This window comes from Rhamphochromis longiceps, linkage group LG15, assembly GCF_057381845.1.
Source record: "Rhamphochromis longiceps isolate RC_006_pf linkage group LG15, R_longiceps_female_GT1.1, whole genome shotgun sequence".
Classification (NCBI taxonomy): Eukaryota; Metazoa; Chordata; class Actinopteri; order Cichliformes; family Cichlidae; genus Rhamphochromis; species Rhamphochromis longiceps.
This window is the reverse complement of record NC_140571.1, coordinates 1435193-1454160: the sequence shown is the minus strand read 5'-3', so window position 1 is coordinate 1454160 and position 18968 is coordinate 1435193.

Genomic DNA, 18968 nt, shown 5'->3' with positions numbered 1-18968 from the left:
GAGCATTACTTATTGTTTTCTTTGAAACAATTGTACCTGGTGATTCCAGGTCCTTCTGCAGCTCTCCACAAGTGCTCCTCAGCTCTTAGACAACTCCTCTGATAATTCATTTCTGTCTGAAATCTAGTGTGGAGCCTGTTTGTGGTGAAATGAACCTCAGTGCTCACTGGATCCTTCAGCAGTTCTTTGGTAACCGATGCCATCAGTATGTTTCACATCAGAAAGGTTGTGAAGGTCTTGAGAGCTCAGTGGTTTTGCTCATCAGGAGATGTTTCTTGTGTGACACCTTCGTAATGAGACACCTTTTTATAAGCGATCAGTTGGGACTGAACCAGCTGATATTAATTTGCTGTAAGTGTGAAGCTTGTTTTCTAATTACTGACAGATTTCAGCTGGTGTCATGACTTTCCTGTTTTTGTGTGATGGTGACTGTACGTAGGGGGGCTGTGCATTTGACCTTGAGCTTCAGTGTTAGTGACCAACGTTATAGCTGACATTGAAAAAAGTTAAAGAAACTGTATAGCGTGTCTTATGAAAGGCGATAAAGAGGGACAGAGAGCTGCACAACGTTTTATTTTTTCAACAAGTTGTCCTACGATGTCACACTGATGCCATAACAAGCTGACGTCAGCATGTTGTCATTAAAAACATCGTAAAACATCAACGTTTTAGTACGGCCCGTGCTTCAAATATATAAAAGCGACGTTCCTGACCGCCTCTCTCTGCCGTCCTGCAGCAGCTGGGATGCTATTTGTCCCCAACCGGATCCCGACCTTCAAGCAACCATGGGTGGGGGTGCACACAACCAGAGGGTTAAAGGCAACAAGATTAAGAAGTCTATTGTACAGTTGCAGTAATTTTGGTTAAGCCATTGTCTCCATTCACAGTTGTCTGTAGTGTGACTGTAACATAAACTAAAGTAGCTCACTAGGGTGGATCATTACGTGCTTTACAAAGTCAGGCCTGAATCTCTCAGGCCTGATTTGACCCTGAACTGGATACGCATTTAAGAAAACCAATATATTGGGATACTAAGTCATGGTAAAGATGATATTATTTGCCATCTTGACCTTGACATGTACATCAGCCAATCATAAGAGTTGCTATGACAGCGCAGGTACTGATGTCATCGGGGAAATCTCTTGTTTAGAAACTCTTAAATGTTAGACAGAAACACACACACACTTGGGGTGGGAGGTAAAAACCACCTCTATCAAAATGTTTCACTGTGTGAATTATTTTAAAGATGATATATCAATAGGAAAATCCAGCCTGACAGCTGTGTGTTGTGAAATAACTCTTTGGAGCAAAGTCAGTGCCATGTAGTACTGAGACTGAATTAACTGGAGGCTGACAAGCAAGTTATAAATACTCCCATGTTGTAGATGCATGCGTGGTTTTATTATTGCTGCCTCCCTCTGTGTGGCTCACTCACTTTGCATTTATGCCTCTGTGCTTGTTTGGGCTTCCTTACTATACCATTCGGGGATTCCTTTGGTTTTGCAGTTCCAATGTCCACAAGCTATTAAAAATGATAAGAAACAAACCACTTTACTCTTTTTCTCTATCTCATTGGGAAATAACTCCACCTCTCTTGGACCCACAGTAAGTCATGGCTACATCTCTGCTCAGGGGTATCGGCAGATGACAGAAAATGGTCAAATATGATGAATCGAATGAGGTTTTGCAAACTGTTTTTCCTTGGACGCGGTTTCTAATCCTCTATTTTCACCCAACAGTGTGATTAGTCACGACTGTTTATTTGTTGAACAGGTGAAAAACAGAATATAGGGCGAATCTGCCTGTAATTTAAACAAAATATATATATAACATGTATGTTTTGAGTGTTGGTTTCATACTGACCCTGAAGACTTTTATTAAAATTTGAAAACGAGCACGCCCCAAAAACTGTAAAATGAAACTCCCAAGTTCTGCCCTCTAAAAATACATGTGCAGCTCTTGTCGTTTCCTGAACGGTTCAGAAGGGCTGCCTGTTCCACCAACTTGGTTTAATTACGCTGATGTGAGAAGCCAGCGAGAGCTTGTTAAGCCTCTCTGATTGTTCTCCTCCGGAGTCCTTCCCCTATCTCTCCCCCGACGATGACACTGCCCAGCATCACACCGGCTCAATTATCCGTGAAATATTCTCCCACATGTGTCCTCTGATGATGCATTATAGTGAGAATGACTCTCTGGTTGTGCTTTTTAGCTGTGCGACGATCCCACAGTGTGCAAATATAAAACAGAAGAAGGAAGACCTGCGTGTGAGATTTGAGCGTCTTTTTCTTACCTTTAATTATCCAGCTGATGTTACTTATGGCTGCTTGTTTTTGGTCTTTCTCTCTCTCCTTCTGTGGAGCAGATTGGCGAGTTGCTGGTCACGGTTGCTATGACAACAGCAGGAGCACCGGCGACTGGTGTTAAGTTTGCTTTTCATGGTATAGATTGGGCCCATTGTTCTATTTATCTACAAAAAGGGGTCGGTGTGTTGGACAATAGAAACGTGGCGTAAAAATAAGCTGTGGGCTGCGATGTGAATGGCATCTGAAGAAATTTGAAGAGATCCAGCTTTTTGTTATTCAGTGCCAGAACCACAATGTGATAGCAAAACTCCAGCCTCATCTTTAATTCATGTTTTACCACTTCACAAAAAAAATACACCCAGCTTTTCCAAAACAATCCAGCTCTACAAAAGCCCTGCATGTGTGTTCGAACTAAACCTGCTTCCTTGCTTGAATCAGGACAGGGAAGAAAAAAACAAGTAACAAGAAAGGAGCGGAGCTGCAAACGCTGTCAGGTGACCGAGGTTTTTCATCAAAGGGAGCGCTGTAACTGCCAGTGGCAATCATGCATGGAGCCTCTCCGGAGCCGGTAGGTGGTTGTCAGCGCCGGGACGAGAACTTCGCGGCTCATTCGTCTCCCGGTTGCTCGGATCGTCTCTGCAAACTGGGCCGCATTGCTGGGCACCGACGCAGACATGCAGGATCACTTCAGCTTGGGGACAAAGAATCATTTGCAGTACAGAGACACACTGCTAAGGTTGAACATACGGCAGAAAATATAAACTTGCACATGCTCACACTGTACACTCATTATCGCAAGTTTATGTTTAACTGAGTCCAAAGCAGTTGTTTGGTTAGAGGAGGGGGACGAATCCAGCATCCAGTGATTGATTACAGTATTTGGTCATGCACGCGGAAAAAGAACTGGCATATGTATAATAGCACTATATTAGTCTCACAGGCAGCTTGAAGCTTCATTGACCTCACATCTGGACCTAAGGCAAACTTTGAAACACCAGTTAACCTACCGTGCACGTCTTTGGGCTTTGGAGGGAAGCAGGGCGCTAAAGCCCCAGGTGGTGCTAACCTCTGCACCGCTGTGCTGCTGATGCACAAGATGGAGATTGAATACATTAGATGCTTTGTCACTGAGCCTAAATAAACACCGTAAAATCTAAAAGTAAATTTAATATTTTCTGTCATTTACAGATATTGTCATTTAAAATCTAGGAGAAACGGCAGTTGTGCAGCTTTCCAGTCCTCAAAATAAGCCCCCAGAGGTACAAAGGTACAGAGCTGTGGAGACCGGGCTTAGTGCAGCTGAACAAAGCATCCGTGTTACGGTCTGCATTGCTTTCCATGTTTTTGCTCTTTTCTAATTATTGTTTCCATGTTCCACAAATTTATGGGTGAACAGGCTATTGCACAATCCGTTCCAGGAAACGCTGCTGCATAATGTTTGTTTTTAACCGCTGTCACCACAACGTAATGACTGTTACCGCACTTATATGCTCATTTAGAGCTGCAAGGTGTCCTTTATTGCAACGATTTAGGTCCCTCAGCTTGTCAGTCTTGTCCAAATGCAGAATAGATTTTGTTTTGTATTCATCTTCACAGTAGTGTTGATGTCATTCATATTAGGACAGTGTTCTGCCACCTAAAACTCAAACATGTGGTAAAACACACTGTGGCCGTTCTTCACTTCTGCTTTCACTCAAAATATTACAGCGGTGAAGTGTGAGTCTCTGTGTGCTACCTTCTCATCTCCATGTAAACTTGATATGCAGTCGGAGCACTCAGCATGTGTGGGAATGCATATGAAGGGATGCAGTCGCTGTGGGAGATTTTTGGCTCTCGACTCCAGACTGAAAGAAGAAAATCACTCTAAAATAACTTTGAGGGGAAGACTGCACAGGTTCATCCAAGTGGCAACCAGTGCAGCTGAATGTTAAAGCCAAATGTGGATGAAACTTAATACTGCACCAAACAATATTTCTTATATTATCAGTCAATCGATAATTGTGTTTGATGTGAAGGAGAGCTCTCTGGTTCCCACGCAGCTGTTTCGCTCCTCTCAGCTCTCTCTCGTAGTCTCTTAGGTCAGGCTAGCTGCTCAGCACAGGGGAGCATGCTATGGAGCCACACATTTCCTGTGAGAGTTGGTAAAAATGGCACTTATCTATATATCTATCTATATATGTTAAACTACTACAAGACTCACTCACATACGGGTGCTTTTGTTCTATGCCAAAGAGTTTTTAGAGACATCAACTCGAGGTTCATTTTCTCACCCAGTGATAATTTGACTTGTCGGTTGAAGGAGGTTATGATGAACTCCCCTGCTCTACTTCCTGAGCCACGACCATCACAGCTCTATTCTGGTGGAGACCAAAACAGAGCTAAAGGGAGACTGAACGGTAACTGTGAACCGTTTATAGTCTGGTATGTACAGTATTTTAGAGGATTGATTCATCTCAGCAGTGTTTTTAGGGAATTTGTCTAAATAAAACATGCTCTTATTTTGAAAAGGAATCTATGGAATATACTGTTCAAAAACATTTTTATCAGTTTTTTTAACAAATGCGAGCGCTTCGATTGCTCTAAGAATGCTTTTTACTTAATAATGTGATTTATGATCAATGCAGCTCAACAATTCACTCCACAGTTGTTTTGTATGAAGTGTTTTCATCATGTTGTGGAGTACATCTGCACCCAAATGACCAAAAATCCATTAATGCCACATTAAACTGCAATTTCTTTAATGTCCTCAGCTTAAATGTAATAGCTTACTTATTCCTGAAAGGGATTGTTTGATCAAGGGCACATTTACACTTCCATTAGCTGATGTCTTTAGCCACTCTGGTGCAGTTTCAAACAATCTGAAACTGTTGCCTAATTATACATCCAGCAGCATAAGGAGCAACATTAAAATTTATTCTGAATCATGTTTATGGCCAAAACTATTTTCTCTTTCCTTTCGGCTCCATATTCCTTTGGGTCTTTACTGCTAAATGCTGCACTATGTTGGGTGATTATTGATTGTCTGCTGTTTGCTATCAGGCTAGTTTTTGTTGTTTCTTTATTCATGGAGCATCTGCTGCTAAAAACCTGACGAGTAAAGCAGCGAGAGTGAAGACAAACAACAAAGCTGTGAGCGTCAAAACCAAAATTATTAGCTGAAAGATGCTAAAAAGCATTTGACAGCTGAGAGGAGCTTTACAGTCAGGTGGAAAGCTCTGCATTTCCCATTACACGCAGTCACTTTTCTATTCTGTCACTGATATAAAAGTTTCAAAAGTGCAACTTTAATAAGAATATTTTCTCTGGCTATGTGCTTTGATTAGCTCGTGTTCCTTCTGTGGTATTTCCTGCTTTGTCATCTCATTTCACCTCCGCGCAGCCCTGCCTCTGCTCTATAGTCCAAATTTTAATTTTGGATGAGCGTCACGAGCACAAATGTGTGGCTGAGGAGGAGAGACGGAGATCAATCCGAGCTGAGGGAACCGAGGCCGAAATCAGGAAAGCAATTCCTGCCGGTCAGGCCAGAGTTGGAGGAAGTAAAAAGCAGGCAACCCAGAAGGTCACAGCTTTTGTTGAAACTGTTGAAATGACATCTATTACCAGGGATCTGGAACACATTACCTTTTGTGCTCCGGGTAATAAACTCGGAAACTGGGATACGTTTCCGCTGTTTTCCTGCCCATCATGTCGGTCACATTCAAACTTTCAGTAACCTTGGCTTTGCCATGGGAGCTCATCATTAAAACCAGGTTCACGTGGAGCGGCGTGAGACTGTCGGATTCATCCGGTGTTACGTTAAGATGAGACGTGCGTGTGATGACATTTGGCTTAATCGAGGAGCTCCGGCTCACTTCTACATCTGAGAGGGAGAGGAGGGCGAATGTGAGGTGCTTTGTTTGCTTTGATGAATCATCTTTTTCCTAGATTAAATACGTATCTGTCTCCAAAAGTGTAATTGACAGCGAGCAAGAGCATTTGAACTGTACCACCGGCCTCACTCTGCCACACTAATAAGCTACATTTCAGCTTTGATGTGCAAGTGTGTCACCTCCTGAGGAGAGCAGCAGAGGGAGGGGACGCACCTTCCCTCTCTCCCTTTTTCCAACTCCTCCACTCACAGATATTATCAGAGTATCTGTGAGACGCCATCTGAAGTGGGATACACACACACACACACACAGTTCTGTACATCAAATTATTAATCACCATAACAAGGAATCGTCAGCAGCGCCCACAAACTGGCACAACAGAAAGTGGCGGTTCTGACTGTGGCTAAAGGAGCGATATCCATAATTAACTGATTGCAGAGATGCCACATGGGACGGGCAGCCTTCCTGACAAATTGCAGAGCATAAAGTGAAGATCAATAGGATGGAAGGAATAAAAGTCACCCCGGAAAATTCATTTTTTTAGTCCGTCACAATGTTCCCGTCTGTGTGTGTCCATCAGTCTTTTCACGTCCCGCCTCTTTGTCATCCTCCCTCATTAGCATGCCTTTTAACGGCGACATATAAATGACATTTAAACATAAATCACAAACATTAACATTTATAAACATGAGGGTTTTATGATGGCTCGGTAATGAGGTTGTTATAAATCCCTAGGCCACAGTTCACAGTGCCAGCAGACGCATAAACTGCAAAGTGCACTTTAACAAGGGCGCAATGTGGTGTCTCGCCACCTCGCTGTCCCAAAAGTCATTGACGTCACTGGATGACTGATTTATGGGCTCATGCTGCAGGTGACACACATATGCATATATTCATATAATGCACATAATGAACCCAGATGTGCAGATTCAGGCTCAGATCCTTCTGAGAAGCCTTAGGCTCGGTGGGTTCTGGGGGAAACGTCCTGTTTGGCTCGGGCCTTTCTGTCTGGAATTTGCATGTCTGTCTGTGTCTGTGTGGGTTTCCTCTCAAAATCAGACATGCTGATTCAGCTAATGGGACGTAGGTGTGGATGTGAGACCGGTGGCCTGTACGGTGTGTACCCCATCTCTCACCCTATGACAGCAGGGGAGGTTTTCTTAAGCGGTTAGGAAAATGAATGGATGGGTTTTCCAGCAGAAGGCATCGGTGTTAACCACAAAGCATGTCTCGCAGCCATTTCAATGCCAGAGCATTTGAAGGTCATAGATCTGTTCCCCCACACTTGTGTTTTATGAATGTGGCATGAACACTGTGCGCACTGAAAAAGTCAGGACCGCAAAGAGCCTCGAAAAACCCGAGGATGTCCCCGAACAACATGACCCTTAATCGAAAATCAGTGACCAAGTTGGGAGTTTCACATCCAACTAATCTGCCTTATCTGGATACATGTGACGAGCACACTTAGAAGCCCTGTCTTTATATTTTTGAATACCTGAGATGAGATGGACCCTTTTTGTCAAAAACGATTTCTCAACTCACGATTAGATCAATGCTGACAATCCTGAACAACAAAGACGGAAAAATCCACAAAGAGTCCGAATGAAAAAAAGTCAGAGACACTGACGTGCACTTAGCCACCGATAAATAAGTAAATACATAAATGATGAAGTTCAAATGATGTGGTGACACTACAAAATAACAAAATATTATTTGTAAGGACTGAGATGACATCAGATTATTCGAAAGTCTCCTTTATTTGAAGGGAGGTTTGTCTCGGACTGTTACACACTTTACTTTGAGCGATGTTTGTTCATCTACATTTTTATTTTTTGTTGCCATTATTCCCTCCCCATGTGATCAGAGTGTGATAGATCCCTGCGCTTTAAATTAAAAAACAGATGACCCCACACCTGATTGTCATTCCACTGACTGAAGAAAGTGGAAAATCAGAAATTAATCAGAAAATCGGGTTCTTTCAATCCTGCCAAATGCTGCTAATCCTCCAGGCTTACGCACACCCACAGATGTGCAACGGTTGATCCTCTTCCTCAATAAATAAATTAATGACCCAGGTGTTATATTTTATTTCACCTTTAATTCAATTCTCTTTCTCTGCTTTTGGGAGAAATTCTGATGATGTTTCACAATGATGCATAATGTTAGCAAATCTCAAAGATAGATAGATAGTAGGGGTGCAACGATACTCGTATCGATATTGAACCGTTCATACAGTGCTTTCGGTTCGGTACGCATATGTATGGAACAATACAACATTTGTAATTTATTTGATCAACTTTCCTTCTGACTATGCTGTCTGTGTTGAGCGCTCAGTGGATCTGCACTCGACAGTGCAGCCTAGGCGGAGTAGTCGAACGCAGATTCACTGAGCGCAGCACAAGCTAGCAGACAGAAGTTAAGCTCTCCTTGCAACATGGCAAATTGAACCTCCCCCACCCTCATTCAGATCTGGTCTTTGGAACTATTTTGGTTTTCATGTGACGTATGACCCTGAAGGTAAGCGCGTCATGGACTAAAGTAAAACAGTATGTTGGATGTGCCACGCAATGCTCAATTACATGGGTGGGAGCTAGTGTGTTAGCGCAGTTAGCTTGTTAACGTGTTGGCCGTCCAGCCCCACGCACGGGGCGATCCGCGGTAGCTCGTTAACGGAGATTTGCCGTGTTGTGGCGTTAACGTCATTTCAGATTAACGCTGACAGCACTAGTGAGAACACAACGAATATGACTGCACATTTACTCCGACATCATCCTCGTGCAAAGACAAGTGGAAGCAGACAAAACAACAAGTACACATGCTACAAACTTTACCCGAGTCATTTACAGCCGTTAGCACAGGATTCTCCTTATGGGGACCTGATATGTTTAATATGCTGCTGAGAATATAGCCCAGAAGAAGCTATAGTAGAGCTTTTATTTTGAAAGAGCCATTTCTCTGTAATAAACTCTCTTTTCCAAAGATGAGAGATTTCTCCATCAGATATTTATTATTTTATTACTTTGTTGTTTCAGCAACATTAAATTTAAAAACTGTACTTTTGAGTTAAAATATATATTTATAATTTTAATAAATGACAAATTAAAAAGGCATGAACATTTTTTTTTGTATCGAAAAAATATCGAACCGTGAATTTTGTGTATCGTTGCACCCCTGATAGATAGATAGATAGATAGATAGATAGATAGATAGATAGATAGATAGATAGATAGATAGATAGATAGATAGATAGCACTTTGGTACATTTAAGGATAAGTGCTGTAAGAAAGAATCGACGACTACAAAAACAACAGCAATAAAGTGTAGCTTGAATGATGCTTGTACAAGGAAAGCCATTACGGAGTGGGTCAATAGTGTAGGACAAGCAGCCTGCGTATTAAACTGATCATGACATCAAGCTAAAGACAGAAAAGGCCTCTGAAGACTTCCTTTTGGCAGCACTTTATTCATCTGCAGCAGAGCCTTTTCATTAGGCACTGGACATAATAGATGATCCATTGATTCTTTCGCTCTGTGTCACTCCGTCTATACCAGCGCCGTCAAAGACTCTGCAACATTTCTGAGTTTTCGACTGTGGCGAGCGATCAAAAACAAACATTAATCTTGATTATAGTCCACTCTGAGACATGAGAACAAGATCGTTTTTGTCTATTCATCATGCCGCCTCCTCTCTTAGAAAAAGAGAACCGGGCCTCGGCTCCTTCTAAGCATTCAGTTCAGATTCTGTTTTCATGTGAAGGGTTAAAGGCAAGCGGAGAGGAGAAAGGAAAAAGGAGAAGATGCAATGAAATTTTGCCACCACCTATTTTCTTGAGTCGTGGCTGCACCTCAAGAGTTTTGAGGATGTAATTTTTTACAGCTATGTGCTTCTGTGTGAACTCCCCGAGGAGGCAATAGTGGGCTTGTAATGTACCAGTTTACAGCAAGTGTCAGAGGCGCCGGTGAGGTCGGCTGCCGTCACGACTGCTCCGACCACTTTTTCTTTGTCTTTGTTTTTTAAGTTAGTTTTCAGCGTTTCTAAATCGGCAAAATCATCACCATTGGGTACATTAGGTATGACAGTGACACTCTTGTTTCTATTGGTTTACAATGTACTCACAATTCGAAGTTTTTAACTCCGGATCCGAGCTGGCCGAGTGAGATCTCGAGGGAGAACAAAGGGAAGCGGCGGCGGCCTAGAGGGAAGCGAGCCGGCGTCAGGAACAGGCTGAGAGCTCATGCACACCGCACACCTCTGCCTAGCATCCTGCTCGCCAACATCCAGTCACTGGAGAACAAGCTTGACGACCTCAGGGCCAGGATAAAGTTCCAGAGAGACATTCGGGACTGCAATCTCCTCTGCTTCACCGAGACATGGCTGAACCCAGCGGTGCCGGACCACGCCATCCAGCCGGCCGAGTTCTTCTCGGTTCACCGCATGGACAGGACACGGGACTCGGGGAAGTCAAGGGGAGGCGGCGTGTGTTTAATGGTGAACAACAACTGGTGCAACAGTGCGAACGTTGTTCCTCTCACACGCTCCTGCACACCAAATCTGGAACTACTGTCCATCATGTGTCGTCCTTTTTATCTACCTCGGGAATTTACATCGGTCATTGTAAGTGCCGTTTATATTCCACCACAAGCGGACACGGTCACCGCCTTATGCGAGCTGCATGAGGCACTCACACAGCACCAGACACAACACCGGGACGCTGCGCTTATTGTGACGGGGGACTTTAATAGCGCCAACCTCAAACGCGCAGCGCCGAACTTTTATCAACACATCACCTGCCCCACCAGGGGTGAAAGGACACTGGACCACTGCTACACTACGGTCAAGGACGGCTACAAGGCACAATCCCGCCCCCCGTTTGGCAAATCTGATCACGCCGCCATCTTCCTCATGCCAAAATACAAACAAAGGCTGAAACAGGAAGTTCCGGTTCAGAGGAAGGTCGCGCGCTGGACGGATCAATCGGTGGCCGCGTTACAGGACGCACTCGATGACGCAGACTGGGGCATGTTCAGAAACAGCTCCGACGATGACGTCAACGTGTTTACGGAAGCGGTTGTGGGATTCATCGGGAAACTAGCGGATGATACCGTGGAGACAAAGACTATCACAACGTTTCCCAACCAGAAGCCGTGGGTGGATAAAACCATCCGCGACGCTCTGAGATCCCGCACCGCTGCCTACAACACGGGACTCATGACGGGGGACATGGACCCGTACAAAGCCGCGTCATATAACGTGCGGAGGGCGGTGAAAGAGGCGAAGCAGCGCTACGGGAGGAAACTAGAGTCACAACTCCAACAGAGTGACTCTAGGAGCCTGTGGCGGGGACTAAGGATAATAACGGACTATAAAGCACCAACAACCGGTATGACGAACGCGGCCGTGACTCTGGCAGACGAGCTGAACACTTTCTATGCTCGCTTCGAGGCTGCAGCTAAGGTCTCCAACAATGCTAGTGTTAGCGGCGCTAACGGCTGCAGACAGGAAGATACTGCCAGCACCGGAAACGTGCTCGTCATCTCCGAGCATGAAGTAAGGAGAGCCTTCAAGAGAGTGAACACCAGGAAAGCAGCAGGACCAGACGGCATCCCAGGTCGTATCCTAAGAGACTGCGCATACCAGCTAGCTCCTGTGTTCACTGAGATATTCAACATCTCTTTATCTCAGTCGGTGATCCCCACATGCTTCAAAGAGTCCATCATTGTTCCTGTCCCGAAGAAACCCCACCCTGCTTCTCTCAATGACTATCGCCCTGTAGCCCTCACCTCAGTAGTGATGAAGTGCTTTGAACGCCTGGTCAGAGACTTCATCATTTCTTCACTACCAGACACACTGGACCCACTACAGTTCGCTTACCGTCCAAATCGTTCCACAGACGATGCCATCTCTCATCTCCTCCACACATCACTCACTCACTTGGACACTAGAAGGGGGAATTATGTTAAAATGCTCTTCATAGACTACAGCTCTGCATTTAACACCATAATTCCCTCCACACTCACCACCAAGCTGGAGCATCTGGGACTCAGCTCATCTATGTGTCAGTGGATCTCCAACTTCCTAACTGGCAGACCACAGGCAGTAAGGATGGGCGGACATGTCTCAGCCTCCACCACTCTCAGCACTGGAGCCCCCCAGGGGTGTGTTCTGAGCCCCCTGCTGTACACTACATATCGTACTGTGTATGACTGTGTACGTGACAAATAAAATTTGAATTTGAATTTGAAGTACTGAGTGATGTAAGTCTTTATGGTTATATTACCTGTAGATGTTATTTAACTGCAACCACAGCGTCTAAGTGTTGGAGGAAAAGCAGATAGGTCTGGCCCGAGTTCGCCTTACAAACGATGCACGTTGAAGACTCAATTAGAGCTCAAAGAGGCAGCATTCACCGTTGCTAGGTGCTAAATGTTAGCAATCAAGCAAACATAGGACAAAATATATGATGAACAAAAGAACATTTAAATTCATACAAGTATATATAGATATACATTTAAAAAGTGTGTGACATTTAGCTAAAGCTACAGTAAAAACATTACTAGTGAGGTCCTCATGCTTAACTCCAAAGCCAAACTTCATGCTGCACAGCCCACACCAGCTGCCTGAAGGGCCGATGTCAGGTGGGTGTGAAATGCACTGCTGGTGGTATGAAAAGCACAAAAGCAGATGGATGACACGTCAATACTTCTGTGAAAGTAGCTCCAACTGGCTCAGTGTACCTGCCAGTGGCTCACCCCCCACAACCAGCCGAGTCCAATGTTTCACTGAGCACTTACAGTGTCATGAAGAAGAAAAAGAAGAAGAAGAAGAAGACATGTTTGTAACTCAACAACTGCAGAAGAAAAAAGCACTGATGAAAGAAGACAGGGGCGTGTCCAGATGGACGGCATGGGGTGGCACCGCCCCTCCCCACTCATTTAAGTGCAACAGTAAAGTGATATGCACAGTAATGAGTCTATCATTATAATCAGTGCATTAAGTCTAGTTTGTTGCTAAAATGTATGCCTTTAACTTTTAAGGGATCTTAACACTTGTTTTGCCAGTTTGTCAAACAGCCAATAAAGAGAAAATCATTTCAGAATTCAATTTTTTTATCACTATGCCTTGTTCATGGTCCACCGTGCTGATTGGTGGTGTGGTGTACTTTTTGTCCAAAATGTGCACCGTAACTCATTATGCAGGTACAAAGACTTCTCTTTGCATCAGAGTGGTTCGGTGATAGCTGCCAGTGCGTACAGCAAAAGGATAATGTGGATAGAAAATCATTCAATCTTATTAAGTTTCCACTCGCTCTCTAATGGCCACTTGAAGTTGGTTCTAAAAGCTCCCATGTTAAAAAGTCCAACTTAACAGCATTAAAAGGGATGTTTGCAGCCTGGTACATGAAGCAGTTTCAGTCTCTGTAGCTAGTTAACCCCTTTATAACCACTTTAACACAACTCACCTATTTAAAATGCATTAAGACTTAAGTCACGCATTATTTGAGATGTGGCCACTTTAAGTGAAAGGGACTTACAGTGGCCTTGTTTGTGCTGTCGGTGCCTTTTGGAGCATTGTTTGTGCTCACTATAATAACTTGGTTTACTCCAGGTACTCTCAGCCTGTGTACGAAATTAAAATTGCTGTGTTATTCTTATATCTTTTCATATTTTGCATCTTATTGGCTGGTGTTCCTGAGTGAGTGATGCACCCATACGGTTTCGGTTCATGAATAAACTTGAAACCAAGCTGCCTATTACCAGCTGATAAATTAGCACTTCACACTCCAGTCATGTGACGGACATTTCTGGCTCCAAGCATACATAACATAGCATAACAGTCATACTGTGTGACTTATATATATAGCTCTACCCATATGGAAAAGATACATATAAATCTTATAAAGTTTGTATCTGTCTTGTGTGAAAACAGATATAAGATCCCTTGAAAAATTCTATAAATGAAACTTGTATGTTTTGGATACTTCCTAAAACAATATATGAAAGTAATGAGAAAGTGGCCACTTTCATGAGTAATCATATCAGCCTTATGATTCACTGTATGAAGTAGGTCACATCTGATGCAAGTCTTTTATAAGTGTTTTCCATATGTGTATATCCCAACACATTTCCCCTCAGGGTGCTTTATATTGTAAGTAGGTACCCAACAATAATACAGAGAAAGCCCAGTAATAATAACACAACCCCCTATGAGCAGCACTTTGGTGACAGTGGGAAGGAAAAACTCCCTTTTAACAGGAAGAAACCTCCAGCAGAACCGGGCTCAGGGAGGGGCGGGGCCATCTTTTATATAATGTGTATGATTACTAACTTCAGACCCAGCCCAGCTGTTTCCCTGCTTTAGTTAGTCATACTCAGCTAACTGGCTTTAGACTGAGAAAGGTGTGTTGTTTAAAAATAAGACACAATATATAAACATATTAACATAACATAAAAAAACGTTTGTGTAAACAACAGGCCGTTACACCATCAACATGTTCAAAATGTCATACAGGTTCAGTTCTTAAATTGTGAAACTGTCAGATTTGTTTTCGTCCTTGTAGCAAAAATGTACATCAAATTACAAAATACAAAACAAACAAAAACAAATGACTAACCAGCTTTTGTTTAATCAGCTGTAGAGAACAGGTCAATCCAAACTGAGCGAAAACATTTTTCATGGTGATGTATAAGTAATGATTTCTAAGTCACTGAGTGTAAGCGATGTTAAATTATGATAGGACTGTGTGTTTAATGACAGTGCAGTAACTCTCATTAACATCTGACATCTGTCTGCATATTAACAACTCATTTAGTCTAAGACACCTAACCGGCAATGAGACATAAAATAATACACGCCGAGTAGTTGAGATTTCTAGATTGTTACAAGAAATTCTTGATTACTTTGTGATATATGGCTTACTATTAATTACCCGTCAAGTAAAGTAGAGCGATGGATTAGCAGACCTTTCTTTCTTTTCTTTTTTTTGGTCATAATTCAAGACAAACAGAAAGGAGACAAATGATTTGATTTACCAGAGTTCAGTTAATATTCACATCCATAAACCTTCTGAGGTATCGTCCATAATGTTAAAATGAACGTAGAAAGCTATTGGCATAATTACAGCCATATTAACATTATTAATTAAAATGTGTTGGGTTTTTTTAATTGTCTGAACCCACCATAAATCAGAATAGCTGTAACAGATGTGATAACAGAGCATGTAGCAGTTCACCAGTTAGCGTTAGCCGCTCGTTTGGCATACAGATGTGAATATTAATGTAAACATGCTCTGCATTGACAATGTTGTGTTTGTGTTGCTTTTTTGTTTGTGTTACTCGTGTATTAATTACGCAACGGGGGGCGAAATTAATTATTCAGCATTTATCTTATCTGGAAACCTATAAGCAGTGTATAAACTCACATACGGACTTGATTGTGTAGCTTTTGATTTTGTTCTTTTGTTTAATTTGATTGCTTCTCCTGATTCGTTTCCAGCTGGGTCTGCATCTCCTAAACACTCTGATCTTTGTCCCGCTGGTTTGTGTTCTTTTCACTGCTTTTTAATTGGATGGCGGCCATTTTTTTTCATTGCGTTCCACGATGCTTTTAATGCGCTGCTGTTTCTCCTTGAAGACATTCACTGCATGTTTTTGCCCTGCAAGTTTAGAGTCGCAGCACAGCACATGAAGACTGTCTGTTGGAGATGTTCACGTTTGCAGAGCATTGTTTACAATCCTGTAAATCTTCACTGATTGCTGCTATCGTTCAGGTAGGTGGTTGGGTCATGTGTATGTATGTTGTGTGTATATATGTGTGTGTGTGCATGAATGTGTCTAGTAGCCCCGCAGCAATTTCACCCCACGTTAGATGTGATGGATCAGCCACACGCTGCCACACACCTTAGAGCTGCAGGTGTAAAAAACAGTCAACACATGTATCAAGGAGCCACAGAGAGCAGCGTGATTCTGCAGGGCTGATGCAAGACGACAAGGGAATAATAATGAAACACAGCTGCTGTTTTGCCACTGACCTGGATTGATACAGTACAAAGAGAGACACAGACGAGCTCAATCCTCCAACACAGCTGGTTCTCCGCTGAAACAAGCTGCCTCTAATCCCATTTGTCAACTGCAAAGATGCGCTTCGATTTTAGGGTCGTGGCGCCCAACAGCAAATTCAAACGCGTCTAAATGGCAGCCGTCACCACTCGGGATGGCTTTCCAGATGCGCGTGTTTTCGCGTGTAAGCCCAGACGTATAGGTCAGCACAGTTTACGAGCGATGTGCTTTGGACTGTCAGCGTAGCTTACTGTAATAAGACATCACAAGCATGTGCACGGCACATACAAACATGAGTTTATCCCCTTTCTGCCACAGAGGCCTCAACATTAAAAGGGGCTCGATCGCTCACTGTACATCTCTGCCTTTGTGCGTGAAGGCAGCATAAATAATACACATGATCAGTTTCCTTATTGTTTGTCTTTGATGCAGCAGCAGCCTCCTTCTGTCAACCTGGCTTCTCTGCCTCGTCTTTGTTGGCTTTGATGCACATTTAACGAGGTTGTACTCAGTCGTTCGGCATGTTAAGTGGATGCCACTGTGCGCTGTATACTCAGTGGATTGTGCGAGTGAGTCTTGTGTACTGGGGGACCGCTGGGTTTTGTTGTTGATGTGTCTCTGTCCTGGCAGTGGCAAACAATACCACAGATCTGTGTGAAGAAGGAGTCCAGGGTGCCTCTTTTGTGAGAGCTTCACCCTGAAACAGAATTTTTTAAACTATCCATGCTGTGATCTTGGACTTTATATTTCTCTAAATAAACAAGCTAGTTTTAGTTGTTGCAAACTGAAATTAGGCGCTAATCTGTGATCGACGCGCTGCCTTTTTTCCTCTGCAGAGACAGATTAAAGCTTTGGCTCTTGTTTGCTTGCTGGGCCTGTTTACACTGTCCAAGTTCTTTTAAAGCCTCTCGCGTTTTGTGCAGATCCCCCCTTTAATGTGTTTTCCCTGGCTGAGACTGTGGCACAGAAAGCACACAGATGATAACTGATGATAGGAGCGTGAGTCATTCCATGACCTTCCAAGCATTCAACTCATTTGACTTTGATGTGTAAAGTAGACCAATGAATGGAGCAGCGGCTGCGCTTTAATTTTGGTCTAAATTACAAACTCGAATGAGTAAAGCGTTAAGTGAACAAAAGCAAGGTGCAAGGGGCCCACTCATTTTCCCGTGACACAACAGTGCCACCTACTGGTGTCTACGTGTGACTATGTGTAATTGTGAGTCCTAGGAAGCGTTTGATTTTCTTCCTTTCACGTTTTTTCTCTAATGTTTGTTCATGAGTGTCTCAATGCTTCTGTCTGTGCGCTAAAACTCCACTTTACAAAGTTTTGAAAGCATGTAACGCTCTGTGTTGTGAGCACTCACTGCTTTCTTTGTGTTTTTCACCCTGAAAAAATCTGAAGTGCTTAAAGAAAATTCCCCCTGATTGAAATCGAGAATCTGTGAATATGTGCACATGCAGTATCTGCACAGCGTGAGTTCAAAGGTCAAGTGAACTCTAATAGATTGATTAGAAATAGGATGCACAGATGGGGATGGGAGCACGCTGATTGATTGACAGCCTTTAATTGTGCAAACAGACGGCGCTGCCTTTTCATGAGACCTTCGATTTCATCATATTCTGAGGCACACGTGGGTTTGTGTCGAAGCATTAGTGTGTTTGCACATTTAAAAGCTTAATTAATCAGCGCCCTGCTGTTCCCTCTATCCTCTCTAACTTTGCTATCTGTAAGCCGAGCTAATATAACTGGACTTTGGTGGACGATGACTTTTTTCCTTCTTTTTTGTTGTAGTTTTGCCTCGATTACACGATCAACATGTGATCGAAGAGCAGACTTCCAGCTCTAATTCCAGGGGTTTAACAGAAGTATTGCTTTCAATAAAACACTTTCATCCCTATAGACAGATTTAAATCCACAATCTCTTCTTTTCACCAAGATTTCCAAGAGCTGGACACCATGGAAAGGAGGGAGCGACTTTTAAGGAAAAGTCACGTGACATAAATAAGGAAACTCTGAAGTTGAGCTTCGTAGGTGTTCACGTTTCACCTGAAATATAATGGAGTGATACTATTATTAACTGTAACCTCTGAACATCAGTGAATTTCTGATTGCAAGTTCAAAAATAAACCCATAACTGAAAGTCCAAAGAAGGCAGGAAATCACGAGGAGTACTGGGAGATGTGTTCGTAGTCGAGCAGCCAGTGACAGCCAAATGCCTTCCTGTAATTTTCACTTGCAGTGCTGTTGCTAGGCTGCCTAAATTGGCCTGTTGTTTCCTCATCCGTCAATGTTACTGTAACAAGAGCAACGCATGCAAATCATTGCCTGGAGCAAGCAGAATACAGTTTTCCTCTTATCTCTCTTCACTGGTCCCCAGATTCCTGGTAAATGAGATTAAATCATCACGAATCAACAGTCTTCACAGCCTGAATCTTATTATGTAATGATTGAAAACCTATGAAATCCCTTGATGCTGTCTCCATCAGGGAAATGTCTTATCAGGCACCAAGCTTCACTCCCTGTGCTTCAGATGTGTGCTACTTTTGTCAGCCAAACACAGTCACTGAAATGTCATTTATTCCACATGCTGATCTTTTCCCTCTCAAAATCAATACTGCACACTGTGCTTAATTCAAAGAGGCAATACAAATGTTTTTGTCTTAATGCATAAATCGCTTTCCTCACCAACAGACCACATGAGGCTTCAGCACTGTGTGAGGAGGTGGTATCAGGTGC